At 41.4% G+C, this 12,393-nt stretch overlaps 1 protein-coding gene across 1 annotated transcript in view; it reads left to right on the top strand.

The window, feature by feature from the left end:
* The window catches only part of LOC149157902 (bifunctional protein FolD 2-like), a 241,417-nt gene that overhangs the window by 125,516 nt on the left and 103,508 nt on the right, over positions 1 to 12,393 (top strand). The window lies entirely within an intron of this gene.

Genomic DNA, 12,393 nt, shown 5'->3' with positions numbered 1-12,393 from the left:
CTGACTGAATACTCCTTTCTTTCACATAACAGTGAAATACGCTGCCTAGGAAACAGTGGATAAACACGCAGACCAGCGATTAACTGAATGCTACAGGCCACAGAAAATGGTACTCCCACAATCCTCTTTGTCAACACAGCTTCAGATACATTATAGCACGCTTAGGTAAGAAATTGAGGCTTTTCTTTCACGAGATCCTCAACAGTGATCAATACGTGCCAATATTCCAACAGATCGAAAAACTGTCCTCAATGAAAAAATACTGGGCATAAAAAAAAATATTGCGCGTGAAAAATACCAGGATCAGTATCTAGCTCTGAGCAAGCAGTAATGGGGGAATTCGATCTCCTGATCTGTCGACAGCGACGGTGACTGAGACGACGAAAGTATAGTCTCACGCTAGGGAGGAGCTGCGTTAGGCACACGGGAAGAAAAACGTGCAACTCAGGCCCGACACTGTTGCTTCTTCGTGAGATCGCCCAGGATTTCAAGACGGACTTGAGATGCCAGTCCTCAGCGGTTTTAGCACTGCAAGAAGTGACAGAGGCATATCTTGTCGGGCTGTTCGAGGATACTAACCTGTGCGCAATTCATGCAAAACTGTCTGTGTGCACTCCGAACCTCCAATCGAAAAAAAAAATCGATGAAAGCCCTGCCACTGTTGAGTCCAGTTGAAGCGGCAACTGTTTGAAGGCGCTAATCGGTTTTTTGTTGGAGGAGAAGTTGCAGTCACTTTGCTGCAGAAGACGATGGGGATGAGATTGATCCGACCAATCCTCTAATTGGTGTGACAAAACCCAACTGATATACGGCGAGTTATGTTCCACAAGTAGATCCAAAATGGCCCAGCTTCCACAATCGATCGATTGCAGGTACCAGCTTCTACAGAATGGCCCAGATCCATATCCTTGCGGGACTTATTTAAAACCACGTAGGTTTAGAGCCCTTCAGTTTACTAACTGTGACCCTAAATGAAAACTGAAGGAAAAAAATTTCTCCACAGAAGAGCAATTTCGAAATGAAGCACTAAATTTTTCAAGCTATGAAAAATTATTTCGAAATAATACCAAAGCTCTGATACCATAATCAATGAATGAATTGAATTGATTTACATGAGTAAATGAAGCTCAATAAGTAATACAAAGATATTTACAGAAATAGAAACTGTCAGGCCAGGCAGTAACTGCACAAAACAAAAACTGATTCGTATATTCATTCAATCAGGTAGGTTTGTTATATACATGAGGGAGAGACTGTTCAGTTCATCTCCCGATGACTATTCACATTTCTCATTTATTTATTTACAGATATTTACCCAATCACAAGGATTAGGTGTCAACATTCCCCCCTTAATCTGAAGGGATGTTGGTGAGTCCAAGCATCGTTCTGAATCGTTCAAGCTTTTCTCTTCCAAGCGCTTTGGTGAAGATGTCTGCAATTTGCTCATTTGTGGAAAAATGACAGAGATGGATTGTTTTGGCCTCAACATGATGTCGAATCAGATGATATTTAGTATTGATGTGCTTTGTTCGATCATGGAACTTTGGGTTCTTGGCCAACTTTATTGCAGAGGTGTTTTCAATCATGAGTGGAGTTGATTGTACTTGTTTTACCTGCAAATATTCAAGAATTTTCCTGAGCCACACAATTTATTTTGTTGCTTCAGCTACTGCCATGTATTCTGCTTCTGTTGTGGAATCTGCTGGAACTGATTGTTTGCGTGATCTCCAAGAGACAGCTCCTGATCCAAGACTCATAGCATATCCTGAAGTAGATACCCCAGTTTCTTTGTCTCCATCGAAGTTTGAATTAGAGTATCCGATCAAGCTGAAGTCATCCACCTGTGTGTACTTGATTCCAATGTCTTGAGTTCCCTTCAAGTACTTTAGAACTCTTTTTGCAGCAGACCAATGTCCCTCACAAGGCTTTTGCATAAACCTAGAGAGGATTCCAACAGCAAATGAAATGTCTGGTCTGGTAGTAGCTAGGTAGTTGAGACTTCCTACAAGCTGTCTATACTTTGTTGCATCCTCAAATTCCTTTCCTTCAATAGATGTGAGCTTTAAGTTTTGTTCCATTGGAGTAGTAAGAGGATTGCACTCTGTCATGCCAAACTTGTTCAACAAATCTCCAATGTATTTCTTTTGAGAAAGAAATATGGACTTTGGATGTTGGGTTACTTCAATGCCAAGGTAGTAATGAACATAGCCCAAATCAGTCATTTCAAAACTTTTCCCCAATTCCTTCTTTATGGATGCAATGTAGCTTTCATTGTTCCCTGTCATTAAAAGATCATCTACATATACCCCAAGATATACAACTGTTTTGTCAACTTTCTTGACAAATAAAGTTGCATCATCAAGATCAAAATGTTTGAAATTGAGTTTCAGAAGATGCTCAGTTAGTTTTTCATACCAGGCTCACGGTGCTTGTTTGAGGCCATACAAGGACTTCACAAGTTTGCATACTTTATGTTCATGTCCTTTCACAGCAAAACCTTCAGGCTGGGACATAAAAACATTCTCTTTTAGATCTCCATTCAAGAAAGCAGTTTTTACATCCATTTGATGGACTTTCCAACCGTTCTGAGCTGCTAGTGCAAAGAGTGTATGGATGGTAGCCCATTTTGCTGTGGGGGCAAAAGTCTCCTCATAATAGACCCCTTCCTTCTGTGCAAAACCTTTTGCCACAAGCCTAGCTTTGTGCTTGTCAAGTGAGCCATCAGCTTTATACTTGTTCTTGTAGACCCACTTGCAGCCAATTGGTTTGGATCCAAATGGAGGATCAACCAGCTTCCAAGTGCCGTTCTTTATGAGGGCATCATACTCCTTTTGCATTGCTTCTTTCCATTCATCATGAGAAGCAGCTTCTTTGAAGGAAGTTGGTTCAAAATCTGTAGACAAGTTCAATTCACAATCATAAGAAACATCCATATCAACAGGTGAATTAGAGTCATCTACATCAACTCCATTTTGCCGGTTTGAATTTCTGGTTCTTGTCTTTCCAACTTCATCAGGATGAACACTTTCAAGTGTTTTTGTCAACCACTTTGGGGGACCTTTCTGAGGTGGTCCAGGCTGCTCCATTGATTGAGTTGGGACTGAATCAAGATTGAGTCTCCCAATTCTATCAATTACATCACTTAAAGCATCATCCGTTGTTGGAGTTTCATGCGGGGGAGAGTGTTCTTTAGAAGAAGATTCCACATGTTGATCTAGTATAGGAATCCCCCCTTCAAGATGTGGAATCTGATTATCTAATTCTTGAAATGATTTTGCTTTTGCGAATCTATCCAAGCGATCAAGTTGCCGCTCAACAACGTTGTCAGTTTTGAATGATTCAAGAAAAATTACATCTCTAGATACAACAAACTTCTTATTTACTTCATCATAGAGGCGGTATGCTTTGGAGGTGTTTGAGTACCCCAGGAAGATACATTTACAACTTCTAGCACCAAGTTTGTTTCTATGTACCTTTGGTATCAAAGCATAACAGGTGGAACCAAAGACCCTGAGATGCTTTACCGAAGGAACATGTCCGTACCACATTTCATAAGGAGTCTTGTTTTTAATAGCATTAGATGGACATCTATTCTTTATATATGCAGCACATAGTGATAGAACAGCATCAGCCCAAAACATTATCTTTACATTCTTGAAGAAGAGCATGGATCGTACCATATTTAAGATTGTCCTATTCATTCTTTCAGCTACACCATTCTGTTGGGGATTATAAGGCACAATTGTTTGATGTTTGATCCCATGTTGGCGAAGATAGTTTTCAAATTTATTTGATGTGTATTCTTTTCCATTATCAGTGCGAATAGACCCAATATGAGATTGTGCATCATTTTCAATCCATTTATGAAAATTCTTGAATGTTTGAAAAGCATCAGATTTGTTCTTCAATAAATAAACCCAGCACATTCTGGTGTAGTCATCAATAAACGTCATGATATATTTATTTTCATTTGCAGAAGGAACAGGCATTGGACCACATAAATCTGAATGAATGAGTTCAAGTTTTCTATGTGCTCTTGAATGTGAATCATGAAAAGGCTGTTTGCTATGCTTTCCTAGAATGCAAGCATCACATTGCTTAAGTTTTCTAGGAATTGTAGGCAAACCAGCAACACCATTTTTCTTCAATAAGCGGAGACTGTCATAGTTCAAATGTCCAAATCTAGCATGCCATAATAAACTTGATGGAAGTGTACCTTCTTCATGATGAGAATTGTATGAGAAATGTTGTGCATGAGCAGATGTTCCTTGCAGTTTGAGAAGCCTTTCTTCTTCTATTCCCCTCATGACAAGTGAGTGCTCAGATGCTTTTCTTACCTCAAGCTTGCCATCAAACATATGAATGGAGTGACCTTGCTGGCGGATGTGGACCAAGGACAACAAGTTTCTCTTGAGCTGTGGGAGATATAGAACATGATCCAGAAGAAAGTCTGGAAGACCAGGCAGTTTAAGCCTGATTGTGCCAAGCCCCGATGGCTTGATTTTTGATTGATTTGCAAAGTATACTGCTCCATCAACATTGTCAGTAAAATCTTCAAAAAAATCTTTTCTATGAGTCATGTGACAGGTTGCTCCTGAATCAAGCAACCAATCATTTTTCCAAGAAGCAAGTGAAGCATTAAACAAATCTTCATTTACTCCAATGTTAGATTGTGCCTCAACATAGTGAGCGGATTCAGGTGCTTTACCTTTGTCTGTATCATCAGTTTTACCTTTCTGTTGATTTCTTTTCTGCTCAATTTTGTCCCATGGTAGCTTGCATGTAGAGGCATCATGTGATCCATTTATTTTGCAGCAAATGCAGTGCAAATCTGCCTTTTCTCCTTGAGAATGTCTGCCCCCCCTGCCTCTGAAATATCTTCCTCTTCCTCTTCGTCCACCTCTTCCTCTTGTAGAATCTTGAGCAGGGTGCTTTTCTTTATGAGCAAGGCACATAGTCTCTTTAGAAGATTCAGGGGCTGTCTTCTTTCCAAAAGCTTTCTCTCTTTCAGCAAACTTTTTCACAAGAGAGTCAAAGGTTATATCTTTGAGATTTCCATTTGCTTGCAATGACTCAAGATAATTGGAGTAAGTAGGATAAAGTGCCTTGAGAAAAGCAATAAGAGGAATATCCAGCTCAACCTTAGTGGATTTGATATCATGCATTATAGACTTTACTTCAGATGCAAGAGCAAGAGGATCATTATTTTGCAGTTCAAGAGTGAAGAGTTTAATCATGAGTTGAACAACTTCAAGTGCAGAATGTGAGTCATAGAGTTCTTTCAGCTTTTGTAAGGCTTCAAAGGCAGTTGAATATGACGAAATATGGCGACTCACCTCTTCATTTACAGATGCTGCAATTAATGCATAAGCTTTGCTGTTCTTGTTTTCCCAAATGACGAGCTCTTTTTCTGAGGTAGGCTGTACTGGGTCATTGTCTCCTTCTCCGACACACACTCCTTTCCACAACTCATTGAAAATGAGGGTGTGTTTTATCATCCGGGACCATTCAGGATAGTTCTCCTTGCCAGTGAGAACTATTCCCACCATGGATATGATTGAATGCATTCTGTAAAAAAAAAATTCTGCTGATAGAATAATACTTCTGATGGCAAAAAAATGTGCTTTTGTGGAGAAAAAAAACTTCTGCTGCTAAAAAAATGATTCTGATATGAAAGTGTATTCAAAACCATCCAAAATCTGAGCAGGAATAGAATTCCGCTACGCCATTCATATACCATTGACCATTGAAAGGAATGCTACCACTGTCATAAAAATATTCACCGCATATAACGTTTTAATCTATTATATGCCATGTCCATCATATAAAAGGTAATGTGGAAAAAAAAACTAACACGGATATGAAGTGGTATATGGTCATAGTTTAAATTTTAACACCAAAAAAGGAATGCCCAACGAATATGGGGTTTATCCACAGGAAAAATACCGCAGCCAAACAATAACCATCAGCTCGAAATGACATGAAAGAATCCTCTCGAGCCCTCTGACTTGTATAAAGTCAGAAATCCTTCGCGGTTGGATTCATTCATTACCATTTCTATTATATGCTCGGCCTCAGAATTGGATGGAAATGAGCTTGTCGGAACTCATGCACAGGAGCTTCACGGTGCGCCGCGATTCTTTTGCCGATGACGATGAAGAGAGCGAGGTGTATTATTCATGCTCGCCAGTCGGTATGTAAAAAACTTGCAATATTTAAATACACAGACAAAAGAGAGGCCGAGGAGTATTATTGACTGGAGGGGGGCAATTCACCGCCTAGTATAGGTCGAGGGAAGAACAATGAGTCACAGAATCAGAATTTTTTTTTTGTCGAGGCAAGGCTCATAAGACAGCGGCGAAGAAGAACAATGAGTCACGGAATCAGAATTTTTTTTTGTCGAGGCAAGGCTCATAAGACAGCAGCGAAGAAGAACAATGAGTCACGGAATCAGAAATTTTTTTGTCGAGGCAAGGCTCATAAGACAGCGACGAAGAAGAACAATGAGTCACGGAATCAGAAATTTAGCCCTTTTTTTTGTCGAGGCAAGGCTCCATAATCGGCTTGCCCAGGGCTCCGGATACCCGATTCAAAAGCCACGATATTGCTGCCAGAATTCGAAGTCAGATCTCCCGGGAATACTGCAAAACGCCCATGTTTGCCTTCATCCCCAGAGAAGCCGCAGCCAGCAGGAGTTCTTCCAATGGAAGCCGCAACAGCAGTTTCAAGGGAATATGGCAGACAGAATTCAAATGTAACTGATAGACAACGTTCAGAAAATATGAAACGTTTATGGAGTCTAAGCGTATTCAGATGAACAGGGCGCAAGACTTATAAATAGAATATGTCAGGACATCGCAAACGTTCCCATGTCAGGTGAATGTCAGGCAGAGAGCGCAGGTACAGAGAGTGCAAGTATGGCAGACAGAACGCAGGTAATCAGTCACAGAATTATATGGAGAGCAGAGGAGCAGACCAGGAGTTACAAAGACATAAAGGCTAAACAGGGAGCTGGCTCTGATACCATGTCAGGCCAGGCAGTAACTCCACAAAACAAAAACTGATTCGTATATTCATTCAATCAGGTAGGTCTGTTATATACATGAGGGAGAGACTGTTCAGTTCATCTCTCGATGACTGTTCACATTTCTCATTTATTTATTTACAGATATTTACCCAATCACAAGGATTAGGTGTCAACAAAAACATCAAGTTTCTATTAGGAAATAGAAACAACCAGTTTCTTCTAAGAAACTGCTAAAATGATAAAAATAGAGACAGCTGATAAGAATGAGCATTAAACACTAAATAGCATTATTCTAATATAACCCTTCTCCACCATGGTTGGGACTGAGAGTAAATTCTTTATTAGCCTTGGAATAAACAACACATTCTTCACCTCTAGAGAACCTATTGACAAAGGTCATTGCTTGGCTAATGGCGATGAAAACATTGGATTTCCTCTCATTAGCTTGATGAAAGATGGTGAAAAAATCCTTAGCTCTCAGTCACTTAGCTTCGTTTTTCAATACATGGGGAAAATGTGAAAATTTGTCTTAAAGTTTTTTTTTTTGAAAGATACATCTTATATTTACAAAGCGTTGTACAAAATAGGATGGAAGGGTATATATAGTGGTATTATAAGCTCTTCCTTAGAGCAACAAGATCTCAAAGAAAGTCATAATACTTAGTTGGGTCGAAGACATGGCATCTTTTATTCAAAGAGTTCCGTTGGCTAGAAGTTGATGGCATACCTCATACCACCACATAGAACAAAAGGAATACGAGCTCAACTCATGTGCAAAAATGACCTTACACTTGATTTTCTGCATAATAAATAAAGCTAAGATCCTCAAACAATGTCAGGGCCTTGCAAATGAGGGGCAAACTTGAGCGTACCAATGACCAAGCAAAAAAGAGCATCGAAAAACACTGTCTTGAGGCACCCCAAACACTAATCCTCGAAAAACCTACACTTGATTTTCCACAGAATCAATGAAACTGAGATCCTCAAACAATATCAAATCCTTGCAAAAGAATAACAAACTTGAGAGTACAAATGACCAAGTAAAGTAGGCCATCAACGAACACAATATTGAAGCACCCCTGAACACTAAGGCCCAAGAAACCTTCATCACTACTTGGGAAACTAACACTCCCAAGATGTGCTTCATTCCCTTTGATTGCTAACAAACATGACAAAGGTTATCAGAAAGCCTATTCTTGACCATCCTGGCCTTAGATGGAACCCTCAAATAAATCACTGACCAAGAAAGTTCTTAGCCTATAAGAAAGCCAATATAACCAAACATTATGCCATCGATGAATCCTTCAATCCTCGAAATCCTTGGATAGCCTATGCATATTAAGTATTATGATTAATAGATGCCTAAGATGAAGTAGGGAATACAAATAATGGGATTCATATTGCTGAAGTGGCTAACCAAAACATCAACATCATTCTCTCTAAATGGCCTAGGCATCCATTGTTCAATTAAATAACTCATCCTTTGGGATAAGCCCTTGTAACTCCATATCAGAAGATGATCAAAACTAAGGAGACTATTTTATTGATCAAGAGCACATTTTTTCTTCCAAGAACGAAAGACTAAATCCCATAAAACAACCTATAGAAAGATGCCCTTCCTACTCAATTTGCGAGATTGGAAGTGAGGCAACTCTACCACACATGAATCTTGAACCCTTCAACTTCAAATGGGACAACACACTAAATCCCAATTGGATTTTCTATCCTTCCGTTGCCAACAAACCAAACTTGCAAATGCATTCTAGGTGGCTTGGATGCTCCAAAAGATGAGGGAGCTAAACGCTTCAAAAGAGATGAGGAGACAAGATGATATCATAAAGTCTGAAAGATCCCTAGACTTTACTTGAATGCTACGTTGAAAGCACTCTATGTCGAAACAAAATCTACCAAGGAGCTAAACCATCAAGACATTACACCACACACTTGGTCGCCATAATGCTCCCTTGGGTGGCGACATGTCACGACCCTAGGGCCTCTTATGGTCACAAGGAGCCTTTTGGGCAAACCACGATCCCTCGAGCATGCGACACTGACATATTTTGCCTCTGCCTTGTGAAGCATAGGGTTACTTCACCCGGACTACGCCTCATAGTAAGTTCACTTATATAATCTCTATACCATTAGTTACTTAGCAGAATATCATAACTCTTCGATATAGTGCAAGCAATCTTATTGTCACTTCTACTTCAATTTATAATTCCATTCATAAAGACATGAGCATTATATGCAAGACATCAAATCACCATTAACATCATTATACACACACCGATTTATAAACGAATGATCCACTGAACTTATGCTTTTATTAAAAATCACAGTTACAACATTTCCCTGAGACAAACACTTGGTCCACAAATCCACAAAGCTAAGAAATCCCAAGCAAATACAAAAAGCCCCTTACTCCAACCTCTCAGATTCCATCGGGTCATTTGTCACCCTACAACGGGTCGTCGCCACCCTATTGGGATGGTTCAGATTGGTTGCAAAGTTCCTCAGGCCTTGCACGACTACATGCTTGAGTCCTCGTGTCAGCTCCTTCCTTCGTCCTTCGCTTATTTCAAACTCAGTTGCATCCCTTGTTCGACTCGGCTCTTGTTTCTTTGTCTCTTGCGATGTGTTCTTGTGTTGTCATTGTTATTCTTTCCATCGGGCCACTCTTCTACTTATACGACTCCTTTCATGCATCATGCGGTTCTCGACCTCGTCTCTCGGGTCAACTCTCCAATCAATCCTCTCTCGCATGAGTCGGCTCACCCATCGTTCCACTCTTGCATGGGTCGGCTCGCTCATCGTTCCACTCTCGCACGGGTCGGCTCGCCCATCGTTCCACTCTCGCACGGGTCGGCTCGCCCATCGTTCCACTCTCGCACGGGTCGGCTCACCCATCGTTCCACTTTCGCATGAGTTAGCTCGCCCATCATTCTCTTCTCCCATGGGTCGTTTCACTCGCGCACAGGTTGGTTTTCCCTCCACGTTGTTCCATTCTACTTGGCTGACCTAACTTCGATTGGCTGTTCCAACACTTAGGCCATTGCTCGGCTCGTCTCAACTGGTTGTCTTGGGACTCAACCTACTACTTGTTCCATCATGGTGCCCTCCTCGCGATCCAACTTGCCCCACGCTGCCCTCCCCTCATGTTCGGTTAGTGGTATAGTGGCGTTTGGCCTGCACCTTGGGGTGTTCACACTGCTTCTCATCAACTCATCTTGGGCCTTTTTACCCATCGCTAGGCCAAGTCAGGTGCTCGGTCACTCACATCCACCGTGCCACCAAGCTTCCCACATGCGCCTAATGGAAACCCCAAATGTCATTTTTTCGACACCTTGTGTTGGTGCGCCCTTGCGCAACATCCTCTTTCATCGAATTTCTTGCTATATCTTCATCACAAATTGTGCAATGGAGATGTCGCCCATGGTGCACACCTTAGTTAAAGGCACACCCAACTCTAGGGCTTGACATTTTGCCCCCTCAAAGTTATTGTTGTCTCGGCATAGTCCAACCATAATACTCTGATCATCTTCCAATGGATATTGTCATCATGATGTAGCCTCTCTAGATGATATCTCTGATTGCATCCTTGGAAGTGCATACTTACCTACGACACACTTCTCATTCTCTAGCCTTAGATTGCCCAACTCATCATCATGGTGTAGGGGTACCACCCTAGGAACCTTGTGGCTTGTTTGTTGATGTTAAGTCACCAATTCTGCATTTGCTTGATTTCTCGGACTCATCCTTGACACTTGGCTTGCATATTGAGCTCCCCCATCTCGTAGACTGTTTGGGTAGCTAATCTGACCATCGCTCCTACTTAACAAGAATGTACCTCCTCTTGTCACTCAGTACTTTATTTGTGGTTTTGTTTATTGGCTTATCTCAACATCCTTGTTGCTTCTTGATGACCTTTTTCCAAGCATCCCTTGTGGTTGCAATGCCTCCCCTTTGCTGCTTCCAGGAGGAGATATCACATGTATCCATCTTCCTTTTTTAGTGAGAGGGGGCTCAGAATGCCCCTCTGAGGCTTTGAGCTATTATTTTATCTGAAGAGTAGCTGTCCTCAAGATACCTTCTAACTGCGTCAACTTCCTTATCAAGTACATCCCATACTCTTCAATCTTCCTAGTGTTAGCTAAAAGTCATATATGCCCATAGTATAATCGCAATACTCCACAATGGAGGTAGGATCCTTGCCTTCCTCTTCCTCCCACCCTTCTTTTTGTTGCTTGACATCCATGCCGTACATGTCACATGGCCATGTAGGACTCCTACTTCCTTCTTCAAGAGTTAGTCTTTTGGAAAGGCACTTTGCTCTTGCCACTACTTGGTTTCTCTGCTTAGGATGGTGTTGCTGATCCACCTCCCGCTGAATCATCGACGTATATATCCCATCACTGCAAACCTTGATGGATGTCATCCTCAGTCAATATCCCAATTTGCTCTTCCTTGTTAGTGGAACATGTATGGTCGTTTCTCCTCCTAGAAAAACAATCTCTCCCCTAGCAAGTGCGGGTGCTGCCTTCGCTACTTCCAAGAAATCTTGACCCAATACCATGGCACAATCATCTAATTGATCTATTTTCAAATCCATTCTCCCAAACCAGTTTGCCACTCTAGCTAGAAATGCTTTAAATCCTTTTGTCATTCCTTTTTCTGCTAAATTAACTGCTTTGAACGTTCCTTATTCATGTTTTCAGGGATGTCGTATGGACTTGGCTGCCTTCTCACTCAAGAGGCAATGAGTTGCTCCTGAATCCACAAGAGCTACTAGCTTCCTTCCTTTCACTGTTTCTTGAACAAATTGAAGCCCAATCCACCCTTCACACTCCCCTCATCCTGCATGGTAGCTGCAAGCATCATGGTTGTCTTATGCAGCACATATTCCATTTTCTTCTTTGGTTGATCTACGAGGATCACTTCTTTACTGCTTGTTGCTATCTCTTCTTTCTTTTGGATTGTGTTGATAACATAACTTGAATCCTTCTGCTTGGACTTCTCCAGGTGCCCCATTTCAAAGCTTGCTTGGTTTACCCTGAGATCCTTATGGTCAACGCTTGACTGGTCCTCATGTGGAGGAACTACTTTCCCATGCTCCTCATTGGCTTGGACCACCGCAAGATTGTCATAAACTCTCTTCCCTTGTGGGTAGAACTCCACAAAGTGTTCCTCTGAACATCGGTTGCATATTTTCTCTCTCATCACAGTAGAGGGCACCTTCACCCCTTCTTCCACCCTCAGTTGGAAGTCCCCGATGTCCGATGCCAACTTCAGCTTGTCCAACTGCCTGGACCACTTGTTTGTAACACTCGGAATGTTCTTCAAGCACATTTCTACATCCTTCTCCCATG

Source organism: Pinus tabuliformis, chromosome 5_2 (genome assembly GCF_031772625.1).
Source record: "Pinus tabuliformis cultivar Carrire ecotype Pingquan chromosome 5_2, CPIR1, whole genome shotgun sequence".
NCBI lineage: Eukaryota > Viridiplantae > Streptophyta > Pinopsida > Pinales > Pinaceae > Pinus > Pinus tabuliformis.
This window is presented reverse-complemented; position numbering and strand designations above follow the sequence as displayed.